At 36.8% G+C, this 17,117-nt stretch overlaps 1 protein-coding gene across 1 annotated transcript in view; it reads right to left on the bottom strand.

Annotated features, from left to right (window-relative positions):
- LOC141397880 (uncharacterized) overlaps positions 1–17,117 on the bottom strand; it is an 81,173-nt gene that overhangs the window by 30,647 nt on the left and 33,409 nt on the right. The window contains exon 3 of the mRNA XM_073974719.1: positions 3,934–3,960. The gene's annotated coding sequence lies outside the window, so the exon portion shown is untranslated. The remainder of the gene's footprint in view (positions 1–3,933; positions 3,961–17,117) is intronic.

The following is a 17,117-nucleotide window of genomic DNA, read 5'->3' on the forward strand; positions in this document are numbered from 1 at the left end:
TTGCCCCATTCATGAGAAATATTGGGAGGAAGTACCAGAAGTTGTGGACCGGTATTGCCCATCTTCGAACTGAAACTAAGTTTGGACAAAATATGACGAAGGCCAAATTTTGGACCAAATTGATTGATCAGTTCGAGAGTTATAGTGCTCTCCAGCCCATACATATGGCGCCATAGGGCTTGTTTTACACCTTTCGGGCTGTTTTCTCAAGAAGAATGGACTTGTCCCTGAAAAAACTTTTATCGTCGTAATTGAGGCAGTGAATGCAAGTTGCTTCAATAAAAATCATAGTGATTCGAGAGCAGGTCCTAAAGTGAACTTATCCGAAATTTTGTGTGGGAGGTACGCGAAGGAGTGGACATATATAGTCCATATTCGAACCTGATATATATACAGCGGAATCCTATGCAAATGCATATATGGTTAGGATGGTCGTAGAGAAAATCTGATTAGACAGAAACTCGTTCAATTACAAAACAACACGAATTACGCCCAGAAATTTTTGCATATTTTGCATATCGTGCATATTTTGACATATTTTTACATATCTGCATAAAACGAGCATATGCAAAACCATATGAAAAAAAAATATTTGTTGTGGCCTCAGTATCCCACCGAAATGACTGAAATTTTGCATTTTGTCTTCGTTTGGGGTATAAAACATTCTACCTGAAATTTGTCGGTATAGGTCCACGTCTTCATATAGCCTCCATAGAATGGTAACTCCCGATTTTCGGTATTTTGAAGGTGGTGGCCTCAATATCCCACCGAAATTGCTGAAATTTTGCATTTTGTCTTCGTTGTGGGTATAAAACTTTCCACCTGAAATGTGTGGGTATAGGTCCACGTCTTCATATAGCCCCCATAGAACGGTACCTCCGGATTTCTGGTATTTTGAAGGTTGTGCCCACAATATACCTCCGAAATGGCTGAAATTTGACATTAAATCTTCGGTGGGGGTATAAAACTTTCCACCTGAAACTTGTCGGTATAGGTCCACGTCTTCATATAGCTCCCATAGAATGGTACCTCCCGATTTTCGGTATTTTGAAGGTTGTGCCCTCAATATCCCTCTGAAATGGCTGAAATTTGGTATTAAGTCTTCGTTGTGGGTATAAAACTATAGAACAGTACCTCCGGATTTCTGGTATTTCGAAGGTGGTGGCTGTGGTTATACAATTCTCTATTTTATTGACTTTTCTGAAGAGAATCTTAAACAGAAAAATTTTACACACAAACATTTTTGTACCTATTATTGAAGAATTTGTTGCATAAGAAAATACAAGTATGTAAAATGCATAAATTTGGTTGGATACGCAAAAATTTATGCATTTTGCATAATTTTGTATATGTCATATGTTTCGATTGCAAGGTAATCAGAAGTCAAAATATGCCCAGTCCCAAAATTTAACATGAGTCGAACCCAAAATAGGGATTGCATACAATTCAGCTGTCTAGTCATCAGGATAGAACAACAAACAACATTGTTCCACAACATCCCATACGGGACAAGGGAGACTTCTCTCATATCAATGAGTGCACGCCGATTCATATTTAGCTGAATGATATGGGACCTACTGTTTATCGCCGAGTCCGAACGGCGCACGGTGGTCGAAATCACTGATCTAGCGGCCCGAAATTAATAACATGGAAACGAATGGAGATATCTTTCTGAAATTTTGTACAAACTCAGTCTGTGTCCATGAGTAATAATGGACTAAATATGAACAACATCGGTTAATATTTTGGTATAGCCCCCATATAACGGTACCTCCTGATTTTCGGTATTTTGAGGATTTATGCCACCCTTTCCTTCCAAATTAGTTGTAATTTGGTACATAGGGTTTCTACTGATCACTAAACTATTCCAACAAAAATTGTGGACATAGGTTCACGTTTGGGTATAGGCCACTTTTAAGGTTCGTTCCGATTTTCAGTATTTTGGGAGTTTAAAGCTACATTTCCCGGCCAAATTAGGTGTAATTTGGTATTTGGGGTTCCCAGTGGACACAAACTTTCTCCACCAAAAATTGTGGACATAGGTCTACGTTTTGATATTGTCCCCATATAACAGTACCTCCCAATATTCGGTATTGTTAGGATTTTGTCTACAGTTTCAGACCAAACAAGCTGAATTTTGGCATAGGAGGTTCTCGTTGGCTATACATCTTCTACACCAAAAATTGTGAACATAGGTCTACATTTTGATATAGCCCCCATATAACTGTACCGACAGAATTTGGGTATTTTGAGGATTTAAGCTATTTTTCAAGACCATTTATCAGCAAGATTTGCAGCTATTTGCAGCTAAATTGTGGTTATTTGGAATCTAGGAAGTCCAATTTAATTAGTAAAAAAAATTGGACTGAACCTCAGTGGACCTTGGTAGTTACGCTCCATTCAACAAAAGTATATTGCACTAAAAACATACAAAAAATAATAATTTTTGAAATTTTATTGCTACATAACTATGTAACTTCAGGCCCAAACATTTTTTTAATTTAACTTACACCCTCCCCTATCAATAAAAAATAAACTTTGTTTAGTTTTATTACGAATTTATTAAACAAATATGAAATCAGGTTTTTAGCAAAAATTTTGTTAAAATCAGATGCATCAAAATTTCTTGCACTTGACAGTTAATAACTGATTGAATATTTACAACAACAAAAAGTGAAAACAAAATTTTAGTCAGTAGAGTGTCTGTAATCGATACAATGGAAAACATTTCGCAATTTTATACTTTGATTTTTTGACTTTCGCGCTGCTAGATCAATGGTTTCGACCAGTGTGCGGCGTGTCTTAGACACCAGTTTTGGAGAAGTTTTTTCACGGCTGGAATATCCAGGAAATGTCGCCAACATTACTGAGGGGTATTTTGTCACCGTTGAAAAATGTTTTGATGTTGCCTGGCCCGGGAATCGAGCCCCCGACCTTTTGCGTGCAAGGCGGGCGTGCATACCATTGCACCACGGTGGCAATGGTATGCCACAGTCATTTAATTTTCCCGAATTTTTTGAGATATTATCGCCGAATGTTCCGTCAGTCGATAAAGCAAGGCTTTCCAATCATTTTTTACCAAAGAAACCCTATACATTATTCCGCTGACACCGAAATAACAGCGTTAAAGGGATTAAATTGACAGATATTTGAAACATCTCGGAATATCACGCAGTTATGGCATATTTCTTCACAATAAGATAGAATATGATACAGACAACCTCGACGGATACAATCGAGAGCTTCGGATGCAGATAAGATGGAACATTTTCAAAATAATTATAAAATACGTCAAAATTTCATATAAAAACCTTGAGGATTTGTTCAATAAAAGGATTTTTCCGCGAACAAGTCTGCGTTCAAAGGTTTGGCGTTAATATCTCAAAAATTCGCGAAAATAAAGTGACTGTTCTATCCTGACGACCAAAAATAAATGCCTATTTTTCATAGTACTATCGTAAAATTTATCAGAAAATCATTTCGCGAAGGGCTATAAAGATAATTTTTTCAGTTTTTGCTACGGAAAATCACAGACTTTAAATCCCCACTAGATTAAAAACACAGATTCATTCGTTTTGGGATAAATAAGCTAATATTAACAAACATTTGGAGTTCTATTCTACTGACGTGGAGTGTATGTATGTGTGTTTGATGGTCCTATGTAATATTACCCTTATGTGGCTCTACAGCTTGCTTTCAATTATATATCTGCTTACTGGGACTTAAACAAATTACCAAAAAATCTTAATCTAATCACTTTATATGTAAGATTTTATCTACTCTTGAAGAAACTCATATGATAAATTCCAGAAAAAATTATATTATATGTAATTTTTACGAATTATCGCGGTGTTTTTCAAGAATCGGCATTTTATACGAAATATCGGGGTATGAATTATGAATATATATTTTAGTCATCATTTATTTACTTACATTTGAAAAAAATTATATTGAATATATCTGGAAAGATAAAAACAAATTATTATTATTTTTTTTTTTTTTGTTAAATAATAACATGAACATAAAGATCAGATTAATAACTTCAGAGTGAAAGATCTTGGGTCCATTGTGGCCGGATCCATTTACTACTGAACCTTTAATTTAGCATCGTATTAAAAATAACAATGTGTGTATTTTTTAAGACTTAAATATTTAAGCCATATACAAGTACGCGTCTCCCAGCTATGCCGAAAGTCAGGAATTTTTGGATTGACTTTACAAGAAGTCCAAGAGGTTTGTAGGATATATGACTGAGAAAATAATTATTTTTTGGGGAGCTTTATGTCGTTGCTTTAGACAAAACTGGGAACACGAGTCTTAGTTTTGGCCTTTTATAATGTTGTGTTTTCCATATTTGTTCATGTTGAACTGTGTGTAATTAAAACCAACACATCATAATCAAGTGAACTCATTAAATCTAATCAGTGCACAAAATAAATAAAGGAGCAATCTTAAAATTCTTAACTAAGTGGCACTTTTCTTCTTAACAAATCTAATTATAGCAGTTCCATATATTAATTGGCCGCGGACGGACGCGAACTAGCCTATTCGCATGGCAATTTTACAATTGCCATTATTGATCATTATCATTATCATCAGAACCGGTTACAAATCAATTCTTAAAATAACAACCCCATAGCTGGTGGCTACCATGACTTTAGACAAGGCCAGCCACTTGACTGGCATTACATTTTCAATCGAATTTCCAACAAAAAAGATAGACAGAGTAGCAGATCAAACATTGCGATTCCTTTTTAAGTTTTAGATTTGAACACAAAATTTTGGCCAGAGTTGTGCTTGCAAAAAAGAACTGGGCTAAATACCACATATCAGTGAACTCTAATATGGTTGATTGATTGTGGAGTAGACAATAATCCCCTCAACCCCTTCCTCTCCCCAACACCAAAAAATCTATGATATTCAATAGCAATGCAATGACATTATTATCATTGGACAATATCATGAATGGCTGGCTGGTTGTTGTTTGGTTGATCGGCTTTAAGCCATTGACCGATTTCAACAAAAATAAAATACAACCCAGTCGGTCGGTTGCGGTTTTCTCAAAACAATGCCACACGCCAAGCCGCAAGAATGAATAATGGCGAATGGTTTTGTTGTTTATTGGCCATTTTCAAAATCCAAAGACTTTTGCAATTGAATGATTCATTGCCAAATAGATTTACCGCTTAATGATTGTTTTTTTGCAGATTTTTTCAACAGAAGCGGAACTGAGTTTTTGTTGTTGTTGACGGTGTCTTTTCTTGTCTAGTTTGTTGTTTGGCTTCAAAAAGTTTGAAAAGATTTTCTGTTCGAAACAAATTTATAAGCTAAGCTTCCTGTTAATATTACTTCTGGAACGTATTAGGCTAGAAAAGGGTGTATCGTCACTATAAATGCCAAAAGTCGTAACTAACAAAATAATAATTTTACAGGAGAAGCAACAAACGTTGTAAAATGAAAACTCAATCCCGCGACGGCCGTTTCTATGCACCGGATTGACTCGGAAGAATCTTCGACCAGGGGCCGTCACCTCAACAATTATGTGTTTGTGTTCGTGTATTTTTTCACCATGGTAGCGGAAATTTATGCCGGAATGCCTGCTCCGAGCTCTTCTGGTCCGTGCCGGGATAGAAATGAACCCCGGGCCAGCATGGATCTGTTCCGTTTGCCAGATCCGCATCCACCACATGTCAACAATGGTGAGATGTAATGGATGTATGGAATGGGTGCATTTTCGTGGGTGCTCTGGCCTTAGTAGCACCCGGGATAACAAGCGCTACACAGTGAAAGAATATTCAAACCTGTCAGAATGTCGGCCTGGGAACTGCAGCAGGTTGCCTTCTCGTTACTCCAGTGAACCATCTTCATGAGGAGGGGAAGGTTTTACCGGTGCAATAACATGTTGTCGATGCAGTACCTGCTTAGGTGTTATCGCCGTGAGCATTTCTGTCACTGTTTAATGAACAGGCTTCCCCCAGTCGGGCACGTCAGGAGAGATATCCATGGTCTAGAGAGTGCTCCAAAGGTATAAACGAGAACTTTTAGACCAACGAACCTATTAGGCAGATTTGGACTGCATGGGCCCCAAGTATGGTATTCAGACTGTATCTCTTTACTGCCTGCACGACTGTATAGGTGTACAGTCGTGCAGGCAGTAAAGATATACAGTCTGAATGCCATACTTGGGGCCCATCCCAATCTATCGCAGCAGAAGAATGCCAGTTGTCAATACAAGCACGTGTGGTTTTAGCCCAGATATGATCCGGACGATGAACCCACCTCAATTCGTATCGTGCCCAAATCGATACCACGACACCTAACACATGTCCGGCATGTGTATTGGGACCACACGATACGCTCAAATGTCTCCTGAATCTTTATGGACGCAACCAGTCCAAGTTGTCGAATTTTTGAGTCTAGATACAAAGGAACCAGAACCTGATACCTGAAAATACATATATACGTATGAACATATTTGCCTTGCCACAACAACAACCAACTTAATGACAGCCGCTGTTGTTCGACTGCAGCAAATGTTCTAAGGGTAAAAATAAATGACTCCCAAATAAAATCAACTACCAAAATAGACTATGTCGGTGCATTCCTTCAGGTACCTCCGCAACACTTTCAGTTTTCATCCAAAAATATATATGTCCAAAAAGGGCCACATAATATGAAAATTCCTAATAAATTGTATTTATTGGTTGCGTAGCCGGTATTCGTTTCAATATTGTCCACAGATGAAGGTTTCGCCTCACACGGGCTGAGTGTAGTATATCTCTGTCGGTAAAGCCGACTCATACTTGTTTTTACCCTCAGCATTTATGCTAACGAGGGTATATATTACACTTTCATACGGGCAAAATGTGTCCCATAGAAATAATGGTTTTAGACCCCCAAGTATGTTTGGACGAAATCCGTTTCAGATAATTCGGAGTCAAGTTAGCAATGTCCGTCCATCTGTCTGTCTGGCTGGCTGGAGCGCACGATAACTCTCGAAAATTTGTCCAAAATTTGGCTTTCGTAATATTTTGTCCATATCGGTCCACTCACTCGTATACCTTCCCCACCAAAGTTCAAGATTTTCCGCAAAAATTATGCGCGCGATAACTCTCGAACGGACGAACCGATTTGGTCTATACTTTGCACATCGTAATATTTCTACCAGAAATAGATGAGACTCGAATATGGTCTATATAGCTCCACTCCTTCGGGTACCTCACACACAAAATTTCGGAAAAGAGAAGGTTAAGACCTCCTCTCGAATCGTTTTGATTTTTGTTGTAACAACTTGTCTTGGCTGCCGCCACAACGACGGTATACGTTTTTTATACCCTCAGCATTTATGCTAACGAGGGTATATACACTTTCATACGGGCAAAATGTGCCTCATCGAAATAATATTTTTAGACCCCAAGTATGTTTGGACGAAATGTGTTTTAGACAATTTGGAGTCGATTGAGCAATGTCCGTCCGTCTGTCTGTCTGGCTGGAGCGCACGATAACTCTCAAACGGATGAACCGATTCGGTTCAAATTTTGGCTTTCGTAATATTTTGCCCAAACTTAGTTTAAGTTCGAAGATGGGCAATATCGGTCCACTCCTTCCCCACAAAAGTTCGAAAATGTTCGGAAAATTTGTGCGCACGATAACTCTTGAAGGGAGTAACCGGTTTGGTCCATACTTTGCCCATCGTAAAATGTGTACAAGACTTAGATAATGTTTTAATATAGACTCAATCGGCCTACTCCTTCGGGTACCTCCCACACAAAATTTCGGAAAAGTTCAGTTTAGGGCCATCTCTCGAATCGCTTTGATTTTTGTTTTAGCAACTTGTATTCACTGCCCTCCATACGACGGTATACGTTTCATTACGGACAAGTTTAAGTTTGAAGATAAGCCATATCGGTCCACTCCTTCAGGTACCTCCCCCACAAAAGTTCAAACATTTTCGGAAAATTTGTTCATACGGTAACTCTTGAAGGGAGTGGCCGAATTGGTCCATACTTTACACATCCTAATATATCTACTAGATATCGATCAGGTCCACTCCATCCGTTACCTCCCACACAAAATTTTGGATAAGTTCATTTTAAGACCTGCTATCGAATAACTTTGATTTTTGTTGAAGCATCTTGCATTCGCTGCCTGAATTACAATGGTAAACGTTTTTCAGGGGCAAGTCCATACTTCTTGAACAAACATCCCGAAGGGTGTAAAAACCCCCTGTGGCACCATATGTTGCGGCTGGAGATCCACTTCCATAACGGTCAATGTAGATCCATTCCTTTTAGTATCTCCTCCGAAAAACTTTTGATCTCTAATCCTAATGAACATTTTTGTCGGTTCAAATTTCCAAAATTTAAAAAAAAAACAGTAAGGAAAGGATCAAAGTCGGGCGGGGCCGACTATATGATACCCTACACCACTGTGAATATGTAAAATATAAATCGGAGCTATATCCAGATCTTAACCGATTTTGATATAATTTGGCACATTTATTTCCAGACCGAATTCAGTCACACATTCCAAATATGATTGAAATCGGACTTATATAGCTTGTTTGGAGCAGCAAATACGCGAAATCGGCCGTAAATATATATGGGTGCTATATCAAAATCTGAACCGATTTCGATATAATTTGGCACATTTATTTCTAGGCTGAATTCAGTCTCACATTCCAAATTTCATCGAAATCGAAAATATAAAGCGTGTTTGGTACGGAAAATACGTGAAATCGGCGGAAAATATATATGGGAGCTACATCCAAATCTGAACCGATTTCTATATAATATGGCACACTTATTTCTAGAGCGAATTCAGTCAAACAATCCAAATTTCATCAAAATCGGACGTATATAGCGTGTTTGTTGCAGCAAATTCGTGAAATCGGGCGAACATACATATGGGAGCTATATCAAAATCTGAACCGATTTCGATATAATTTGGCACATTTATTTCTAGGCTGAATTCAATCACACGTTCCAAATTCCATCGAAATCGGAAATATAAAGCGTGATTGGTACAGAAAATACGTGAAATCGGCCGAAAATATATATGGGAGCTAAATCCAAATCTGAACCGATTTCTATATTAATTGGCACACTTATTTCTAGACGGAATTCAGTCACACATTCCAAATTTCATCGAAATCGGAAATATATAGCGTGTTTGGTACAGAAAATACGTGAAATCGGCCGAAAATATATATGGGAGCTATATCCAAAATCTGAACCAATCTCTATATAATTTGGCACACTTATTTCTAGACGGAATTCAGTCACACATTCAAAATTTCATCAAAATTGAACGTATATAGCGTGTTTGGTGCAGCAAATACGTGAAATCGGGCGAAAATATATATGGGAGCTATATCCAAATCTGAACCGATTTTCACCAAAAGCAATAGCGTTCTTCCTATGGCTAAAAAATTGTAGTCCCCAATTTTCAGCTGAATCGGACAAAAAATGCGACCTGTACGTTGCGAACAAAAATACATGGACAGACGGACGGACATGCATAAATCGACACAGAAAGTGATTATATGTATTTCCCCAAAAGGAACTATGGGTCTATTTCGTTTCCTTTTGTATGTTACATACAAATGCACAAAGACATAATACCCCTTACCACATAGTGGTGTAGGGTATAAAAACACTAAATACATACGTTTTTTGAGAAAAAAAATTGTTTCAATATATACAGGCTGAGAGTATATCTCTGTCGGCAAAGCCGACTGATACTTTTTTACTTGTTTCAGTACTTCCTGAGAAAATAGCCTGAAAGCTGAAATGCACGATAACTCTCGAGGGGATAAATTGATTCGGTCCAAAATTTGGCAGTCGTAATATTTTGTCCAAGCTTAGTTCAAGTTGAAAGATGAGCCGTATCGATCGACTCTTTCAGGTACCCCACTCTTCCAGGAACTTCCCCCCCCCCCCCTACTTGTGCGCACGTTAACTCTTGAAGGGAATTACCGATTTGGTCCATACTTCGCACATAGTGAAATCTCTACCAGACATAGATGAGATTCCAATATGGACTCTATCGGACCACTCCATCAGGTACCTACCACACAAAATTTCGGAAAAGTTCAGTTTAGGACCTGTTCTCGAATTGCTTTTGTTGTAACAACTTGCATTCGCTGGTACAATTTATTTCAGGGGCAAGTCTATACTTCCTGAGAAAATGGCCCGAAAGCAGTAAAAATCCGCTTTAGCACTATGTGTATTGGATGGAGCGCACAATAACATTCGGACGGATAAACCAAATTGGCAGTCGTGATATTTTGCGCAAACTTAAATCAAGTTCTAAGATGGGCTATGTCGGTCCACTCTTTTGGGCACCTCCCCCACAGAAGTTCAAAACTTTTCGTTTAAATGGTACGCATACTTGAAATGGTGGTCCATACTTTGCCCATCGTAATATTTCTACGAGACATAGATCCGGTTTGAAAGAATAAGGACTATATATGTCAACTCCTTCGGGTAGGTACCTTCCACACAAAATTTCGGAAAAGTGCAGTTTACGACGTCCTCCCGAATCGTTTTGATTTTCCTTGCAACATGTTGCACTCAAGGCCCCTGCCACCACCCAAAATTCTGAAAACCCTCTAAATACATACATTTTTTGGGAAAAGAGTGTTTTAATTCACGCAGGCTGAGGGTATATCTCTGTCGCCAAGTCGACTGATACTTTTTTACTTGTTACTCCAGAAGTTCATAATGTCATTAATATTAAATAGTTTATTGTTGTAGAAAAAACTGGTAGTATTACACATTAATTGCATTATTAATTGCAACAGGTTGTCACTGATTGAAACCGATTGTAATTTTGCAGTTGATAACAGTTGTGTAATAAATGATTAAATTCATTTCATTGCCAATATTACATAATAATTACATTAGGTATTCTTGAAATTTTTATCTAGAACTTCAATTACAGGTGTTTGAAATTCTATTGAAAAAATGTCTTGGATTTAAAAAGTTTTCTCTAATGTTGAGTTGTTAAGCAGATTAGATCATTCGTTATATGAAATCAATATCCGATGTACTTGGAATGAAATGAAATATTTACGGCACTTGTCATTTTCTTATTTTCGTAATAAAATAGTGTCCCATGAGATTGGCCATGGTCACATACATACATACATAGAAGTACTTAAATGTTTTTGTTAATATCTTTTGTATACACTTCAATCTACTTTAAGAGGTTTAGGGGTTAAGCCAACGTAAAACAAAAACCATAAATTATTTGAAAAATCTTATTGATCTAATAAAAAATCATATAATTTTCTAAACATTTTTCAAATCGAAAAACGATTGAGATAATATTTGTTTGTGACAAACCCAATTGAATTGGGGGAAAAATACAAAAAAATAAAAAAAAACGTCAACAACAATTACACTTAAATTCCCATTCGTGTAAGGTGAACGATTAGAGGGAGACATTTTTTATAGATAAATTGTTGATTTAACACGAAAATGAAAGTAAACAAAACTGTGGAAAAATCTAACAACAACAATGACATGAAATAATTATAGTTTTGTTGTTAGTTATACGTGACGTACAGCGCATTCACGAAACACTTAGCGGTGGCCATAAAACCGCTGATTTTAAATTTTTTGAAAAAATTACTAATAATGTGTCATTGTTATATAGAAATAAATGTCCATGTTTTTTATGAAAAAAAAGGAAAACATTTTCCAACTAAAAAATGCTTTTATGTGTTGTGTTTTTTTCTCGTGGAAACCCCCAGAATACTGTCAATTATTAATGTTTTGTTCTTAAAAAACAATTCTATTGGTTTTTCACAAATTTAAACACGAACCTCTCACCCACGCATTTGTTTGTGCCAAAAATTATATATTATATATTTTGTATATAATTTAAATATATTTATTTTTGTTTAGAAGAAAGTGACATTAAATTATTTCCATATAATCTTTTAACAGGTGGTGGATTTAATTTTTAATAGATCTATAAAATCTCATGAAATTCGAGAAGGTTATAAATCACATAATTAGTGTTGGACTAGGGTAGAAATGGGTCAGTTTATTATTGCAGGCCTTCATATACAATGTCAAGGTTAGATTCAGGTTATTAAACGTTTTAATTGAAATATAAAATTCTAAGGCGATATACGATTTACAATTTGGTATAGGAGTAATAATGTCCTCAAAACAACTTATTAACTTTTCATTTTGCTCTTGGCAATATTTTTGACAATTTGCAAATTTTTCCGTTGCACAGAACCCTTATTTTCGATAAGTGATAAGTTGCTAATTTCTGTTCCACAAACGTCCGCTTCTGCTAAGTGAAAACTTGTAACGGCAAAGTGTATTTTGCTTAGATTTTGCAAAAAATTGTGCTCTTCCGTTCCTCAGAAAACTTTGCGAAGAGAGATTTTGTTCTGAAATATTGAAAACATGGTAATGACAAAAAATTATAAGGATCCCCCTTCTGAACTTCCCTCTCCCAACTGCCACCCTCAAAACCATCGTCCTCAGAACTTCCACCCTGCGAACCACACCCTTCTGAACTTCCACCTTACGAATCGTATTTTAGCGACAATCTTTGAGCTTTTGTGGAGCAGCTTCGAACTTTAACAAAGTTTGGACAAAATATTATAAATTCCAAATTTTGGACCCGATCGGTTGCTTCGTTCGAGAGCCAGCCACACAGATGCACAGACGGACATTCCTCAGTCGATTCAGATTGTATGAAACAGATTTCGTCCAAACATACTTGGCGTCTAAAACCAGATGCACATTTTTGGTCGTATCAAAGTGAATATACCCTCATTAGCCTAAAGGCTGAGGTTATAATTCATTGTTCTCAAACTAATGAAAAATGTGTATGGAAAAATTAGCATATTTTCATTTGAGATTAACTACTTCTTGCCAAACTCCAAAAAAAAGTTTTTTGTGCTATTATTTGTGAATGTAATCATAAATTACACACAGCATTACACATTTTCCAAAAGCTTAATAATACATCAAAAAATGATTGTGCAACTTTTTTTGTTGTTACCATATGTGGATAATAAAATAAAATTACCGCAAAGAATTGTTTAAAAAGAAATTATAGCATCTCTGCGAAACACAGCTGGGTGGGATGGCAAATAGGTTGGGTGATGGATGGTCGGTGCGTGCGTGTGTCTGTTATCGGTGGTGGCGATTTAATTGAGGCTAATAAAACATGAAATGCGTGTGCCAGACAACACAGGAAAATTATGGTTAAACAAATTAAAATGTTGGGATAGTTTTTTTTTATTTAACTTAAAATTTATGTTTATATAAACAATAAAGCTTTGCATAAAAACCCCCCATCATATAAATTTTGTAAGAAAATAAATTTCACTCTTATTTAAGATTTAAGTGGTTTGGGAAGAGGAGAAACTTGATTTCTCCCGTTTTTTTCTTTTTCATAAAGAAAAAGGTCAGGTCACATTTTTGGGGGGAAGCAAAGCGAAAATTTCAAAATGTTTGCTTTCAAAAAGCCCCGTGGGGGTTAGCCCAAAGTACAAATTTCTATAATATTAGAGGCCCTAACCTAAGTGAAATGAAATTCAATGAGAGGGAAACATTAAAATTCATTTTATGTGGAGTTTGCTATTTTGAGTTTAACACAAACAACAGCACAATTCGAAGAAGACAGCTGCATGTATGTGTGACCTAGTTTCACGATTTCCATGTTACGGTACACATATTTATAGCTCTTTGGGCCACAATTAAATCAACTCCCTACTACCCCGCTAGATAGCTAAAAGAAGAAGAAATGACTACCATAATTAGTGCTGACTTTTCTGATTTTTTTGAAGCAACAAAAGCAACAAGATATTAAAGAAGAAAAAAAAAGCAACAGCTACCTCACAACAAACATAATTAGCGGACGACACAAATCACTGCTGTGACTGCATTTATTTCGTTTCGTTTTATTTTTTGTTTAGCCTTCTTATTGTCCATGTGTTAAACTTTTACACACATATTTACATATACATACTCTAAGTATATGTATATAAGATATTTGTTTATACCAAATATATTCTGTAATTTAAGAAATTTCCGCTGATTTTAGTAATTTTTCGTTTTTCAGAAATTTATTGTACACCCCATACGTTTGTTGTTGTTGTTTCTCTTTACAACGAATTTTCAAGGTAGTAGCGGCAACATTGACTACCTTGACTGGGCCATCATTCAAAAGAAATAAACATTTAAATAAACAAAAATATGTATAATAAAATATAATCAAGAAATTTGTTGAATGACAAAAGGGAATAAAATATATATGTATGTGTGTATGTATGGAGATGTATAAGAAAGGTCAAATTTGATTGACGAAGAACATTAAACAAATTGGTTTAGGTACGAATGTTGGTATCTCGACAGATTTTAATTATTTTTTGTTTAATAAAATTAAAAATTAACAACTCTAGAATCAATGGACATGACCTAGCATTAAAATTATTAATAATGAAAAAAAAAATGTCTTCAGATTTTTTTATAAAGACGCTGAGTAAATAAACATAGATTAACTAAAAAAACAATATCAATGAAAAATTATAATAATAAAATAAATTAAAAACAAGTTAACAAAAAAATAGTATCTGTCGGCAACAGATATATGTATACCCTTACCCTGTGTGAATTGAGATTTCCATTTATGGACAGCTCGAATTCCGGTTACACAATCAAAATACTTTTCCCCTCAGAATTACAGCTCAAAAATGAAGGAATGGACCGACATAGTCCATTTTGGATGTTATCAATTTTAAGCTTTTTGACCATTGCATCAGGAGGCATGGTCTTGCCCATTTAATAAGGAACACAATGAATACCTTCGCTAACAATTCCCAAAGGATCATCGTACAGATTTAAACAGAAATTAAACAAAAAATGTTGAACTTTGGTGGGGGAAGTACCATAAGGAGAACGCCGATATGGACCATTTCAAACATAAACTTAAGCCTGTGTGAATTAAAACGTTCATCTATGGACAAATCGAATACCCGCAACGCAACCAAAATCCTTTTTCCCAAAAATTATATATTTAGGAGGATTTAAAAAAAAAAAAAAAAATGTTTGCCCTTTTTGGATGTATGAACTTGTCGACAAAAATATCTGATGGAATGGACCGATTTTCGTAGTAGATCTTATTTTGGCACTCATTTCTTTTCTATAGATATCGCGCCCACCAGTCATATCAATTGGTTACCGTTTAAATTTAAAGCTGTCGAAAGCATGGACTTGCCCACGAAATAGGTTACAGGTACCATTTTAGATAACATTTTTGAACTTTTGTGCAAAGTTTGGAGCAACGCAGTATACGGTTCGAAATTTGTTGTGCGCACCAGCCAACTACACATGGTGGCTGTAGGGGTTTTTACAGCTTTCGGTCCATTTTGTCAGAATAAATGTACTAGCCCTGAAAAGAACTTGTATCGTCTTAATAGGTCTTAAACTGCACTTTTCTGAAATATTGTTAAGAAGCGCCCGAAGAAGTTGACAGATATAGTCTATCTGATCTATGTCTGGTAGAAATATTACAATGTGCAAAATACGAACTAGAGCGGTTACTCAAGAGAGCTCAATTTCAACGACCATTTTTGAATATTTTTGGAGGTACTCGGGGCAGTGGAGCGATATCGACCACCTTCGATATTGATCTAAGTTTGGAGAAAATATTACGAGTGCCAATATTGAACCGCATTGGCTAATACGTTCGAGAGTTATCGTACGCTCCTTAAACATCTTGTCTCCAGTGCATCCTAGAGGATGAATGGCTTGCTAAAATTTGTATAAAAGCTAAATTTGACAACATCGGTCTTATTTGTGGGTGTGGGGTGGGTAGAGGCCTTTTTAGAAAGGGTGCTTCTATAGACCCTTTCTAAAAAAGGGTGCTTCTATAGGCCCTTTCTAAAAAGGGTGCTTCTATAGACCCTTTCTAAAAAAGGGTACTTCTATAGACCCTTTCTAAAAAAGGGTGCTTCTATAGACCCTTTCTAAAAAAGGGCGCTTCTATAGACCCTTTCTAAAAAAGGGTGTTTCTATAGACCCTTTCTAAAAAAGGGTGCTTCTATAGACCCTTTCTAAAAAAGGGTGTTTCTATAGACCCTTTCTAAAAAAGGGTGCTTCTATAGACCCTTTCTGATAGAAAGGGTGCTTCTATAGACCCTTTCTGATAGAAAGGGTGCTTCTATAGGCCCTTTCTGATAGAAAGGGTGCATCAATAGGCCCTTTCTGATAGAAAGGGTGCATCAATAGGCCCTTTCTGAAAGAAACGGTGCTTCTCTAGGCCCTTTCTGAAAGAAAGTGTGCTTCTCTTGGCCCTTTCTAAAAGAAAGGGTCCTTCCCTAGGCCCTTTCTGAAACCAAGGGTGCTTTTTTAGAGCCTTTCTGGAAGTATGATTTTCTAAGCCCTTTTTGAAAGAAAGGGTGCTCCTCTAGGCCCTTTCTGAAACCAAGGGTGCTTTTATAGGCCCTTTCTGAAAAACTGTTTGCTTCTCTAGGCCCTTTCTGAAAGAAAGGGTGCGTCTCTAGGCGCTTTCTAAAAAAAGGGTGCTTTTCTAGCCCTCTTTGGATGAAAGGGTGCGTCACTAGGCTCTTTCTGAAAGAAAGGGTGCGTCACTAGGCTCTTTCTGAAAGAAAGGGTGCGTCACTACGCTCTTTCTGAAAGAAAGGGTGCGTCACTACGCTCTTTCTGAAAGAAAGGGTGCGTCACTAGGCCCTTTCCGAAGAAAGTGTGATTTTATAGGCCCTCTCTGAACGAAATGGTGCTTATATAAGGGTGCGTCACTAGGCCCTTTGCTTCTCTAGGTCCTTTCTGAAAGAAAGGGTGCTCTCTGGGCTCTCTCTGAAAGAAAGGGTGCTTCTCTAGGCTCTTTCTGAAAGAAAGGGTGCGTCACTAGGCTCTTTCTGAAAGAAAGGGTGCGTCACTACGCTCTTTCTGAAAGAAAAGGTGCGTCACTAGGCCCTTTCCGAAAGAAAGTGTGATTTTATAGGCCCTCTCTGAACGAAATGGTGCTTATATAAGCCCTTTCTGAACGAAAGGGTGCTTCTATAGGCCCTCTCTGAAAGAAACGGTTCTTTTTAGGCCCTTTCTGAAAGAAAAGTTGCT

This window comes from Musca autumnalis, unplaced genomic scaffold (genome assembly GCF_047663935.1).
Source record: "Musca autumnalis isolate F117 unplaced genomic scaffold, ASM4766393v1 scaffold_3, whole genome shotgun sequence".
NCBI classification, from domain to species: domain Eukaryota; kingdom Metazoa; phylum Arthropoda; class Insecta; order Diptera; family Muscidae; genus Musca; species Musca autumnalis.